This window comes from Eretmochelys imbricata, chromosome 2 (genome assembly GCF_965152235.1).
Source record: "Eretmochelys imbricata isolate rEreImb1 chromosome 2, rEreImb1.hap1, whole genome shotgun sequence".
NCBI classification, from domain to species: domain Eukaryota; kingdom Metazoa; phylum Chordata; order Testudines; family Cheloniidae; genus Eretmochelys; species Eretmochelys imbricata.
The window spans coordinates 105,139,811-105,152,429 of record NC_135573.1 but is presented as its reverse complement, the minus strand read 5'-3'; the positions used below and the strand labels follow the sequence as shown (position 1 = coordinate 105,152,429).

Sequence of the window (12,619 nt, the reverse complement as noted above, 5' to 3'; positions counted from 1 at the left end):
CACTTTTCCATTACAGTTTAAAATATACAGTTTCCTGGCACGTGTGATCTTTCCAGAATACCTGTTATGAAGGACTAAGGCAAATAACATTTGGAGTTAATTTTAACATTATTACCAAAAAAACCTACAATATTGTATAGTAAGCACACAAACCACTGTAGTATTACTATTGTAAGATGTAATGTTTGGGCCTGTAGTCTAGTATAGTGCTTTCTTTGTTAAGAAAGTTGCCATCTTATGTGTATGTATAATACTCACAGTGTGTTTTGTAATAGCAAGAAAGTGAATTCAGGATGTGCTATTTGAAAGTGCTTTAAGGGAGGATTCTTTTGCTGCTATTAGATGTGACTTGGAAAGGAAAATGTGGCTTTGTGACCCACCACTCTCCCCCCTCTTTTTTTTTAAGTTGGTATTTTATTTCCATTTGCTGATCTCTCTGTCATGCACAAGATCTCCAAAAGATTGCAGCACCTGTTAAGTTTTCTTTTACCACTTCCTGGCTGTAGCAGAAATGGTCCCATACAAGTAAGTCTCCGTGGAGCCTAAGGTCTACAAGTCTCCAAATGCTTCTTTGGAGGCATGTCAGAATTACTGGCATTTTCTCTTCATTTTCATTCACTATAAATTCAGGATAAAGGAAATTATTTCCCCTCAAGGGTCATACTGTGAACTGCAGAACAGGGGATGCAGTATTGTTCTTGCTAATAATTGTGATTCATGGCCTTCACAGGATATTGATTTATTCTACTGAAGTGGGTTGTGACATTACTATGAAAGTAGTTGGAGTAGGGGTGGATTTTCATGTGATTCCTAGGGAAGTTAAAATGTGCTGTTTTTCTCAGTCAGTTTTGTGAGTTTGAAAGGGAAACTTTCAAGCATACACCTCACATTTGAGTGATAAACCCAATAGTACAGTAATATCTGCAATACTTATTTTGGCAATTTTTTTTTCAAATTTGGGTGCTTAAAGTTAAGCACAAAATCCATATTTAGTCACCTAACTAAGTGTCCTGATTTTTTTCAGAGGTGCTGAGCACCCACAATTTCCATGTATGGTCAGGAGAACTGCCAGTGCTCATTTCCTGAAAATCAGGACACTTTTCACTTAGGGGCCGGAAGTTATGGGCTTGATGCAAGAATTGCTGGCTAAAATTCTCTGGCCTATGTTCTGCAGGAGGTCAGACTGAATGATCATCATAAGCCCTTCTGGCCTTAAAATCTATTAATCTGACTTCACTGGCTGGAAGTTTTACACTCTCACCCTCCTTCCACCTTCCTGCACTTAATGTGCATACAGGAAAGTGGGAATTAAATATTTTAGAACCTGATCAGAGAACCTATTCAAGATGATAGAGATTTAATTGAATGGTAGTGTTCTGTGAGCTTTTGACCAGCCCTTTACGAAAGGGTTTAAGTAAAGGAGGGAGGTGGGGAGCACATTCCCCTTCTTCTGTTAAAAGCAGAAAGAAGGGAATGCTCCCTCCTGTTGCTGGCTTTGGCAGGTCCCCCCCATCCTCCTTCGATGGCGTCATGAGAACTCTTTCTACTGCTTCAGTCTCCTTTGACCAGGCCCATTATTGCCAACCCCAAATGTTCAAAAATCATGAGTCAGGGACACCAAAAATCTTGAGATTAAGTAAAAAGAATAGATTGGGTGTTCTTTTTATTTGCCTTCTGCTCTTTGAGCCTTTAGGGTGCACTGGGGGTCACATTTTGAAGCTTTCTCATCAGCCACGAGGGCTAGAAACTTTCTTTTTCTTTAAGAATGAAGGCTGAAATCATCACATATCCACTTTACTCCAGGAGCCGGGGCTTTAAGGAAAACAATAATTATCATGAGACTCATGACATAATCATGAGAGTTGGCAACACTGCTACTGTCCTAACAAGACATTGCAACATGTGATAGCTCACGTACTGCCCCATGCTTATCTAAAGCAAATTGCTTCGTTATTCATTTTACAGTAGTGCCCAAATAGTGTGAAGTGCTGCACAGAAATAAAGGAATATGCAGTGTCTGCTCCCAAAAGCATACAGTCTAAAAATTAGAGAGACAAGACTTTTATTGGACCAATTTCTATCAGTGACAGAGACAAGCTTTCGAGCTTACACAGAGCTCTTCTTCTGACCTGTGCTTAGGGTTGTCAGACGTCTGGTTTTCTACCAGAACGCCCGGTCAAAAAGGGACCCTAGGGACTCCGGTCACTGTTAAAAGTCCGGTTAGCTGTGCAGTGGGGTTAAGGCAGGCTCCCTGGCTCCGTGCAGCTTCCGGAAGTGGTGACATGTCCCTGTGGCCCCTAGGCGCAGGAGCCAGGGAGGCTCTGTGTGCTGGTCCTGCCCCAACCGCCAGCTCTGCAGCCAACGGGAGCTGCAGGGGAGGCACCTGCAGACTGTGCAGAGCCACCAGGCCATGCCTCCACCTAGGGGACGAACATGCCTTAGCCCAGGAGTCCCAAACATGCGGCCCGTGGACTTACTTGCTGCAGCCCACCAAGCTCCGTACCCTCCCTCCCCTCCAGAGCGCCGGGTTCCCGCTCCTCTGCCTACCTCCAGGCACCTAGCGCTTTCCAGGAGGGAGGGGGAGGAGCGAGGAGCTGGCAGAGAAGAGGTGGGGATTTGGGGAAGGGATTGGAAGAGGGGCAGGGAGGGGGTGGTGTTGGGGTGGGGACTTTGGGGAAGGGGTTGCAACGGGGGTGGGGAAGGGGTGGGGAGAGGCGGGGCGGGGCCTCATGGAAGGGATGGAGTGGGGGCAGGGCCGGGGCTTTTGTATCTTTTTATGAAAAGGTGTCAGTGATGCGGCCCTCGGGCCAATGTACTAGTCCTCATGTGGCCCTCATGGTGATTTGAGTTTGAGATCCCTGCCTTAGTCCCGCTGTGCCACTGCCTGGGACCGTCTGAGGTAAGCGCTGCCCGGCTGGAGCCCACATCCCCTCCTGCACCCCAACCCCATGCCTCAGCCCTGAGCGCCTTCATGCACCCAAACTCCTTCCCAGAGCCTGCACCCGAACCCCCTCCTGTACCCCCAGCCTTAGCCCTGAGCCCCCTCCAATACCCCAAACCCCTCATCCCCGGCCCCACCTTAGAGCCCACACCTCCTCCTGCGCTCCAACCCCCTTCTCTGCCCCATCCCCCTACTCCATCCCTGAGCCCGCTCCTGCACTCCAAACCCTTTGGCCGCAGCCTGGAGCCCCCTCCTGCACCCCAAACTCCACACCCCCAGCCAGAGCCCTGACCCCCTCATCCACACCCCCAGCCGGAGCCCTCACCCCCTCCCACACTCTAACCCCCCTGGCCCCAGCCTGCAGCCTCATCCTGCACCCAAAACCCCTCATCCCAACCCCAGAGCCTGCAACCCCTGCTACATCCTTGCCCCATCCCAGAGCCCCCTTCCGCCCATTGAACTCCTCATTTCTGGCCCCACCCGAGAGCCCGCACCCCCAGCTGGAGCCCTCACCCCCTCCTGTACCCCTGCCCTAGCCCAGTGAAAGTGAGTGAGGGTGGAGGATAGTGAGCGATGGGGGAGGGGGGCTGGAGTGAGTGGGTCTGGGGTCTCAGGGAAGGGCGGGGCCGGCCAGGGGTGTTTGGGTTTTGTGCAATTAGAAAGTTGGCAACCCTACCTGTGCTGGTATCATTGATGTTAATGGGTACTCTGTAGTTGACTTTAATGGGATCAGGATTTCACCCCAACACTTCGATATGGACTCCTGCTTCTGTAGGAGGGACTCTGATTTAAGAAGAAGAAAAAATAATCTGCTTCCAGGCTGAAGAAAGGGACTCTAAAGCAGAATGGTTCTCTAGAGTAGTGGTTCTCAACCAGGGGTATGTGTGCCGCTGGGGGTATGCAGGGGTCTTCCAGAGGGTATGTCAACTCGTATAGATAAGTGGTTCTCAAACTTTTGTACTGGTGACCCCTTTCACACAGCAAGCCTCTGAGTGCGACCCCCCCCTTATAAATTAAAAACACTTTTTAATATATTTAACACCATTATGAATGCTGGAGGCAAAGTGAGATTTGGGGTGGAGGCTGATAGCTCGTGACCCCCTGAGATGTTACGACCCCCAGTTTGAAAACCCCTGATATAGATATTTGCCTAGTTTTACAACCAGCTACATAAAAAGCACTAGTGAAGTCAGTACAAACTAAAATTTCATACAATGACTTGTTTATACTGCTCTATATACTATAGACTGAAATGTAAGTAAAATATTTATATTCCAGTTGATTTATTTTATAATTATATAAATGAGAAAATATAATGAGAAAGTAAGTAGTTTTTCAGTAATAGTGCGCTGTGCCACTTTTATATTTTTATGACAGATTTTGTAAGCAGGTAGTTTTTAAGTGAGGTGAGACTTGGGAGTACGCAAGACAAATCAGATATCTGAAAGGGGTACAGTAGTCTGGAAAGGTTGAGAGCCACTGCTCTAGAACTGGTCAATTATTCATTACAGATGATAAATGTAGCCTGCTTTCTTGTCACGAATTACTCACAAACAAGTCATGATTTTTTAAATGTTAATTATTGGCAGTTCAGACGTTGAATGAAAAATGAATTTTGATCTATCGCTTGTCCTTGAGCATTATTAAAAAAAGATTAAATACTGGATACAATAATTTGGTAAATCATACCAGCATTATGCATTGATTATAAATTTATTGATTGTATACCAGTAGTACTTGATGAGTTCTGGCAATGACAAGTCATTATAGGAAGATTTAGACTAGGGGAAATAGTCATATTAAAAACCGATATAGCTAAACCAGTGCAAATCCATGTTTGAATGCATGTAGATCATCTACAACTGCTTATCCATTTAACTTTTCCCTGTAAATTTAACAGAGTAAGTTAATATAAACTATATTTAAATTAAAGTAAGTGTGGGATTGTACACCTTTTTTTAGCTAAATCGCTTTAAAATCACACCTTTAATTAAACAAGTGTGTATGTGTTTGCATTGGGGTGGGGTGGGGGACGGATGACAAGGCCACAGCTGCAGCTAGGTAGAGTTCTAGCTAAAAGATTTTAAAGCAATTTGGATGGAAAGTGCTATAAATAGAAAATGTTTATCAGGAATGAATGGGGGCAGATCATCTTAAAACAGCATTAAAAACCAAAGAAACCTGTAATTTTTTTAAAAGTACAGCAGTTCTTGTCTAGACTGCAATATGATAATTCTAACATTGTTTAGCCCCATTCTTGTTTAATGCCCAAACTATCATGATGATGATGACCTGTTTGGCTACAGCTGTGTTTAAGAGCCCTTCTAGAAGGGGGTGATGGTTAGGGGTTTTTTGATTTTGTTTAAATAGTAACTTACTGTCCTTTGAGCAAATGTGAAGAAAATCTTTGTGTGGATACCCTGCATCATAGGGCAGTCCTTGAATATATAAGGCTTTCAGCCTTGTCTACAACAAGCTTTTTTTCTGAAAATGTTCCCAATAGTGGTGCAGCTCTAATGGATGGGGGTGCCAGTGTTTTTAACCATCAAATTGCGTATACTGTGAGGAGCAGATTTAGGAGCTTCCTGGAGCTTTTGTCTGTATTGGCTCTTGCTCCTCGTCTACCATTGGTGGAGCTGCACTAGTAACAGTGGGGCATTTTTCAGAAAAAAGCCAAGTGAAGACACTGCCTTAGGCTATGTGGACACTGCAGTTGGGACAGCATGTGTAGGCATGTGCATGCTAGCTCTGATTGAGCAGGCTAGCTAAAAATAACAGTGTGGCCACAGTGGCACGGTTGGTGGCATGGGCAAGCTGTCCAAGTACAATCCTGCCTGGGACTTTGGGCATGCATTCGGCTGGCTAGCCCATGCTGCTTCCTGTACCATCATGGCCACGCTGCTATTTTTAGCAACCTAGCTTGATCAAAGCTAGCTCAGATATGGCTACACATGCAGCATTCTCATCTAATTTCAGCATAGACATATCCTTACAAATGACTGGACCGGATAACAGTTCCTAGCTGATGTAACATCAATAGCCTCATCCACAAACAATCTGAACTACCACTTGGCCATCAAGGAGACGCACCAAACATTGCAAATGCACTAATATCCTAAGCAAACAAGGTGAGTACTTCTCTTACAGACCAAACGTAGGTCATGAAGCTACCCCCTCGAGGTCTTGGCTTTTCCTCCTCTAGAAATTAACATAAGAACGGCCATATTGGGTCAGACTAAAGGTCCACCTAGCCCAGTATCCTGTCTTCTGACAGGTGCTTCAGAGGGAATGAACAGAATAGGTAATCATCAAGTGACACACTGCCTGTTGGCCATTCCCAGCTTCTGGCAAACAGAAGCTAGGGACGCCATCCTGCCCATCCTGGCTAAAAGCCATTGATGGACCTATCCTCCATGAAATTCCTTTTTAAAAATAAAATATGAAATGATAGTAAACAGTAAAGTTCCAGGAAGACCCAGCTAGCTTTATCCTTTTGTAGTGTATGGAGGTATATCAGGGAAGCTGAATCAGAGGGCTTCTTATTCAAGTTCAATGTAATGAGAAATTAACATGAAACAAATTGATGGCACTGTCCAATATTTAAATGGGCTACAGTTAAGAAGCTTTAAGGACATCTGGCTTAATGCTTGTGAAACTAGACGTCATCCCCAGAACTGGCCAGGGAAACCACTTTGTCGTCATGGGCTGTGCAGAGTTCATGCAATGATCATCTGAAGGTTATGCTGAAAGAAAACTCAATTCAAACTAGTTTGTCAAAGGCAAGAGCAGTTAATAAAACATTAGAGCCTTCCAAATGGTGATCACACTGAGAAAATAGCCAGCTCCCAAGCATCAAATAAAGTACACATGCTTTTAGACCCTGCATCAGACTTAGTTACAGAGCAGAATTCTCTGCTGCCCTTAGCTTTAAGGGACTGTGATTTCCCTTTTATAATGAAGCAGTGTCTGCCATTTTCTTGAACGTTTGACCTGCATTTGGGTTGTTGGAAATGGATGTTTTTAACTTCCACAGGGGCTTGGTCATACTGACTGTGCATTTTGCTAGGTGTGGGTTTTGTATGGTGCACATTGAATAGGCACAGCTTGGATCAAAAATGTTATGAATAAAAAAGCAGATGGCTTTGTAACTAAAGACTAATATAAGGCACAATGTGGCATGTACAGCCTTTCATTTCTTGACTTTGGAGTGTTTTACTGTGCAACCTTTAGGTTTTTCACAATGCAATATTTAAGGGAAAAAAGATAGACTATATAAATTTGGAACTCACTGCTATAGGTTGAAGTTCAGGCAAAACAGTTTAGTAATTTATATAAATTTACAGTTTATATAAATGTCATATTTGAAGTTGCAATTACAAGACATATCAATCCTCTTATTTCAACTGATCATATAAGTTGGGGTCTGGAAGTTATTGCATGACTAACAGGAGCATTACTGCAATGTTATGCCTTCCTTAGAAGTCTCCAGTATCGACTGCTGTCATAGATGACCAGACTAGATGGAATATTGTTCAGTTTTGGTGTGGCTAGTCTCATTTTTGGATGGAACAATGGTAGACAAATAATACATCACTACTCAAGAAAAATAATTACAATATAATATTTATTCTGTAAATAAATTGACATTTTTGGCTATAGGCTGCTCAAGCTACACAGGCAGACAAGAAAATGTGTGAGAGATGGGGCGGGAGTTGAAAGGGTTTGTTTCTTTGTTTTGGCTTGGCCGGGGCATTAAACACTCAAGTGATTTTACTCAAATATAGGGGTTTCTGAGCACTGGAATTCCTTTTAGCTAGATGTAAGAAACCAGGGGACATAAGTAATTCAACAATCAGTGGTAGGTACTGTCTGAATATTTGAAATTGGCCTAACCTTCAAAGTTCTCTTCAAAAATTTCTCCAACAGTATAAAAAGCTTGACCAGGTAGATGTAGTGTGTATACTGAGATTATCTGATAATATTCTGTGTCAGTCAGATAAGAGAAGGCGTCTACATGTTGAATAGTGTTTACCCTACATGGGGGAATAGGTCCATTGTTGAGGCCTCATTGTTTTGACCTCCATGGTATATAGGAATAAAATGCCTGACAAAAAACCTATTGTATGTTTTCCTTGGGAGGTGCTGCTACTTATTACTAAACTGCAGGGGGGAGAGGGGGGCGGTCAGCACTGGTTGAGCCATTGGAGGGCTACCTAAGCCACCTTCAATTCTCTCTTAATCAAGTAAGAAATTTCAGGGTACATAATTACCAGAGAGTAGTTTGTTCTTTTTCTTCCACTCTGTAGAAGAGTTGTTTCAGAGTAACAGCCGTGTTAGTCTGTATTCGCAAAAAGAAAAGGAGTACTTGTGGCAGCTTAGAGACTAACCAATTTATTTGAGCATGAGCTTTCGTGAGCTACAGCTCACTTCATCGGATGCATACCGTGGAAACTGCAGCAGACATTATATACACACAGAGATCATGAAACAATACCTCCTCCCACCCCACTGTCCTGCTGGTAATAGCTTATCTAAAGTGATCATCAAGTTGGGCCATTTCCAGCACAAATCCAGGTTTTCTCACCCTCCACCCCCCCACACACAAACTCACTCTCCTGCTGGTAATAGCCCATCCAAAGTGACAACTCTCTTCACAATGTGCATGATAATCAAGGTGGGCCATTTCCTGCACAAATCCAGGTTCTCTCACCCCCCTCCAAAAACCACACACACAAACTCACTATCCTGCTGGTAATAGCTCATCCAAAGTGACCACTCTCCCTACAATGTGCATGGTAATCAAGGTGGGCCATGTCCAGCACAAATCCAGGCTTTCTCACCCTCCCCCTTTTTTTTTTCCGGGGACACACACACACACACACACACAAACTCACTCTCCTGGTGGCAATAGCTCATCCAAACTGACCGCTCTCCAAGTTTAAATCCAAGTTTAACCAAAACGTCTTGGGGGGGGGGGTAGGAAAAAAACAAGGGGAAATAGGCTACCTTGCATAGTGACTTAGCCACTCCCAGTCTCTATTTAAGCCTAAATTAATAGTATCCAATTTGCAAATTTCAATTTCCAATTCAGCAGTTTCTCGCTGGAGTCTGGATTTGAAGTTTTTTTGTTTTAAGATAGCGACCTTCATGTCTGTGATTGCGTGACCAGAGAGATTGAAGTGTTCTCCGACTGGTTTATGAATGTTATAATTCTTGACATCTGATTTGTGTCCATTTATTCTTTTACGTAGAGACTGTCCAGTTTGACCAATGTAAATGGCAGAGGGGCATTGCTGGCACATGATAGCATATCTCACATTGGTGGATGTGCAGGTGAACGAGCCTCTGATAGTGTGGCTGATGTTATTAGGCCCTGTGATGGTGTCCCCTGAATAGATATGTGGACACAGTTGGCAACGGGCTTTGTTGCAAGGATAAGTTCCTGGGTTAGTGGTTCTGTTGTGTGGTATGTGGTTGTTGGTGAGTATTTGCTTCAGGTTGGGGGGCTGTCTGTAGGCAAGGACTGGCCTGTCTCCCAAGATTTGTGAGAGTGTTGGGTCATCCTTTAGGATAGGTTGTAGATCCTTAATAATGAGTTGGAGAGGTTTTAGTTGGGGGCTGAAGGTGACGGCTAGTGACGTTCTGTTATTTTCTTTGTTAGGCCTGTCCTGTAGTAGGTGACTTCTGGGAACTCTTCTGTCTCTATCAATCTGTTTCTTCACTTCCGCAGGTGGGTATTGTAGTTGTAAGAAAGCTTGACAGAGATCTTGTAGGTGTTTGTCTCTGTCTGAGGGGTTGGAGCAAATGCGGTTGTATCGCAGAGCTTGGCTGTAGACAATGGATCGTGTGGTGTGGTCAGGGTGAAAGCTGGAGGCATGCAGGTAGGAATAGCGGTCAGTAGGTTTCCGGTATAGTGTGGTGTTTATGTGACCATTGTTTATTAGCACTGTAGTGTCCAGGAAGTGGATCTCTTGTGTGGACTGGACGAGGCTGAAGTTGATGGTGGGATGGAAGTTGTTGAAATCATGGTGGAATTCCTCAAGGGCTTCTTTTCCATGGGTCCAGATGATGATGATGTCATCAATATAGCGCAAGTAGAGTAGGGGCTTTAGGGGACAAGAGCTGAGGAAGCGTGGAAGAGGTGATGTTTGAGCCCTCAAAAAAAAGTTTGTGTTCTGCAGAGGGGGAATATATGATGTTCCAGCCATCTTATTCCTATAATTTGAAGAACGTATCCAAAGGGGTGTCATCCAGTCATACCCACCCTGTGCTCCCATTAAAGCTCATAACCTAAGCAAACATGGGTTGTGTCAGTACTTGAGTGGGAGACCTCCAATGGATAGCATAAGGGCTGCATAAGATGGTTGTGTTTGACTCAGTAGCTGCTACTCACCTCTTACAGTCAGAGTTGATCCAGTGCCACAACACAGCATCAGGAGGGACTGTGCTAAAAGCATAGTTTTCCAGATGAGATGTGAAACTGTATTGGAGCGGGGAGGGAATTCAACAAAGGCTCAGGTTATGAACCCAGGAGAGCCACTAGGAAAATTTACTGCTCCCTTCCTCTACCAAGGAGAGAGAGGATAAATAACTTGGACTGAGGAGAGTGGGGAAGTAACATCTTAAAAGTCCTGGATGGGGGTGGTCCCATTTTTGTCCTACTTATGCAGGTGCATTCTGCTGTGTGCTCCTCCCCTTCTCATAGAGGAGAGCAGTGTACCCGTTCAAATGAGGGGAGACTTTTTTCTCAGTGTAGTGGTAATACTGAAAGAATTAAAAAATCCAATCTTACCTCAGTTTAATAGCTCACAAACAGATAGAGAGTTCTTCATATTGTAAATATTCATTTACATTTCTGATTACAAAAATCAACCTAACTCTGGCTGTTCAGGAAGGGAATGGAGAGCTGGTGACAAGTTTAAAAATCATTAAACACATGTTGCCAGTTCACATTCAACCCAGGTCAATAGTGAATGAAAATTGCCATTAGAGCTTGTGGGGAAATTATATTTTTAGCCTGTAATTTTTTTCATGAAAATGAACATTTTCCCCTTTTTTTTCTAAAATATTTTCTTTGATATTTTTCAGGTTTTTGCCAAAATAAATTTAAAAAATGAAAGAAGTTTAGTTTGTCTGAAAACCTTAACTCCTTTGATGAAAGCAGAATTTTTTTCATGGAAAATTCCTTTATATAAAAAATCTGTTCTCTGTTGAAGAAATATTGTGATAGAAATTTGTTGTCTAGCTGTAGTAGTTACCATATGATAGCTGTTCACTAGCTAGGAGAAATAAATTGGTAGTCCTATTCCAGTTCATAGTGGGAAAAGATCCATCACAATGGGCACTAGCTGGGACTCTCTCAGGCAGTCTCAGCAAGGAGGCGGTGAGCATGGATTAGCATTCACGTCACACTCCCTGTCAGTACGCGGCCCGGGCTGGGGAAGCTAATGATCCAACCAGTGGACCAAATTCAGCGATGAATCCTGGTCACATGCCATCTGAGGCACATTACATATAGGCTGAGAAGAAGCACAGAGGCCAAGGAAGCCTTATTTGCATCAAACTTTCTCTAAAAATCTTTCACCGTTGCTGTAGCACTAGCTCAGTACAGTGCTAGCAACAATAGGGAATACTAATGCAAGTACTTGATCAGCAGCTGCCATGTTTTTACCAGACACACACTTTAAGCAGATGACACGGTTGCTAAAACAGCAAACGACCTGCACTGGCTCTCCCTCAATTACTTACCCGTAGTAGGGTGGAACCGGTGACATCAATGATGGGAGATATTTAAATAGAGTTTGGTATAGATGCAGCTGACTGAATGGACATAGAGACTGGTCCATCTATGTTAAGGTTGAGTTACGCTGGCGGGCAGTGCGGGAGACAACATTATTATTTATTACTACTGTAATAATAATGGTATTTAAGTAGAGTTGTCAGGGAATGGTTGGGGGTTTTCCCCCCTGCAGAACATTTCAGTAACTTTTTTTAAAAAAAAACTACACATTGAAAAAACCTGAGAAAAATATTTTTTTGTTTTTGAAGAAAAGTCTGAAAAATGTATTTGAAGCAGCCTTGGAAATGTTAGTTTTGACTTAAAAAAAAGCTATTTAAAAGAAGTTTTGAATAAAAATTTCAACCAGCTCTAGTGCTAGACACTTCAAATAGATGACAAAATTCCTCCCTGGAAGAGCTCACAATCTAAACAGACAAAAAAAAAGATGAGATTGGAGGGGGAAGGAGTATAACCTTACCCAAAAAAGGTTGAGGCAGGTGATTGACACGGGCCATGTTAGTTTCAGTGTTGTTTTGTTACATGTGTGGAAATGAGAAAGGAGTCAGCAGAAGAGCAAAAGCAGGAGGGAGGAAACAACAGTTGGCCAGGAGAGTGCAGCTGGGCAACTGAGGGGATGTACCCACAGGGTGGAGGGGGACCAGTAATCAATGGCAATACAATGCATGAAAGGAAAACTATCCAGACATATTCAACCACAAAACTAAAAACGTTTATCCCTCCCACTCTTTGGCATTCTCATCATTTTCTCTCTATATATGTGTTTACATTATATACAAATACAGACACACATTTTACAAATTCTTGTCTTTTGTACTACTGCCCCAGTTCCAGAAATAAATGGCACTACACAAGTTAGTTAAGTGGTTATAATGTTAGAA

At 43.3% G+C, this 12,619-nt stretch overlaps 1 protein-coding gene across 2 annotated transcripts in view; it reads left to right on the top strand.

Moving 5' to 3' along the window:
* The window catches only part of CARMIL1 (capping protein regulator and myosin 1 linker 1), a 257,979-nt gene that overhangs the window by 86,047 nt on the left and 159,313 nt on the right, over window positions 1-12,619 (top strand). The window lies entirely within an intron of this gene.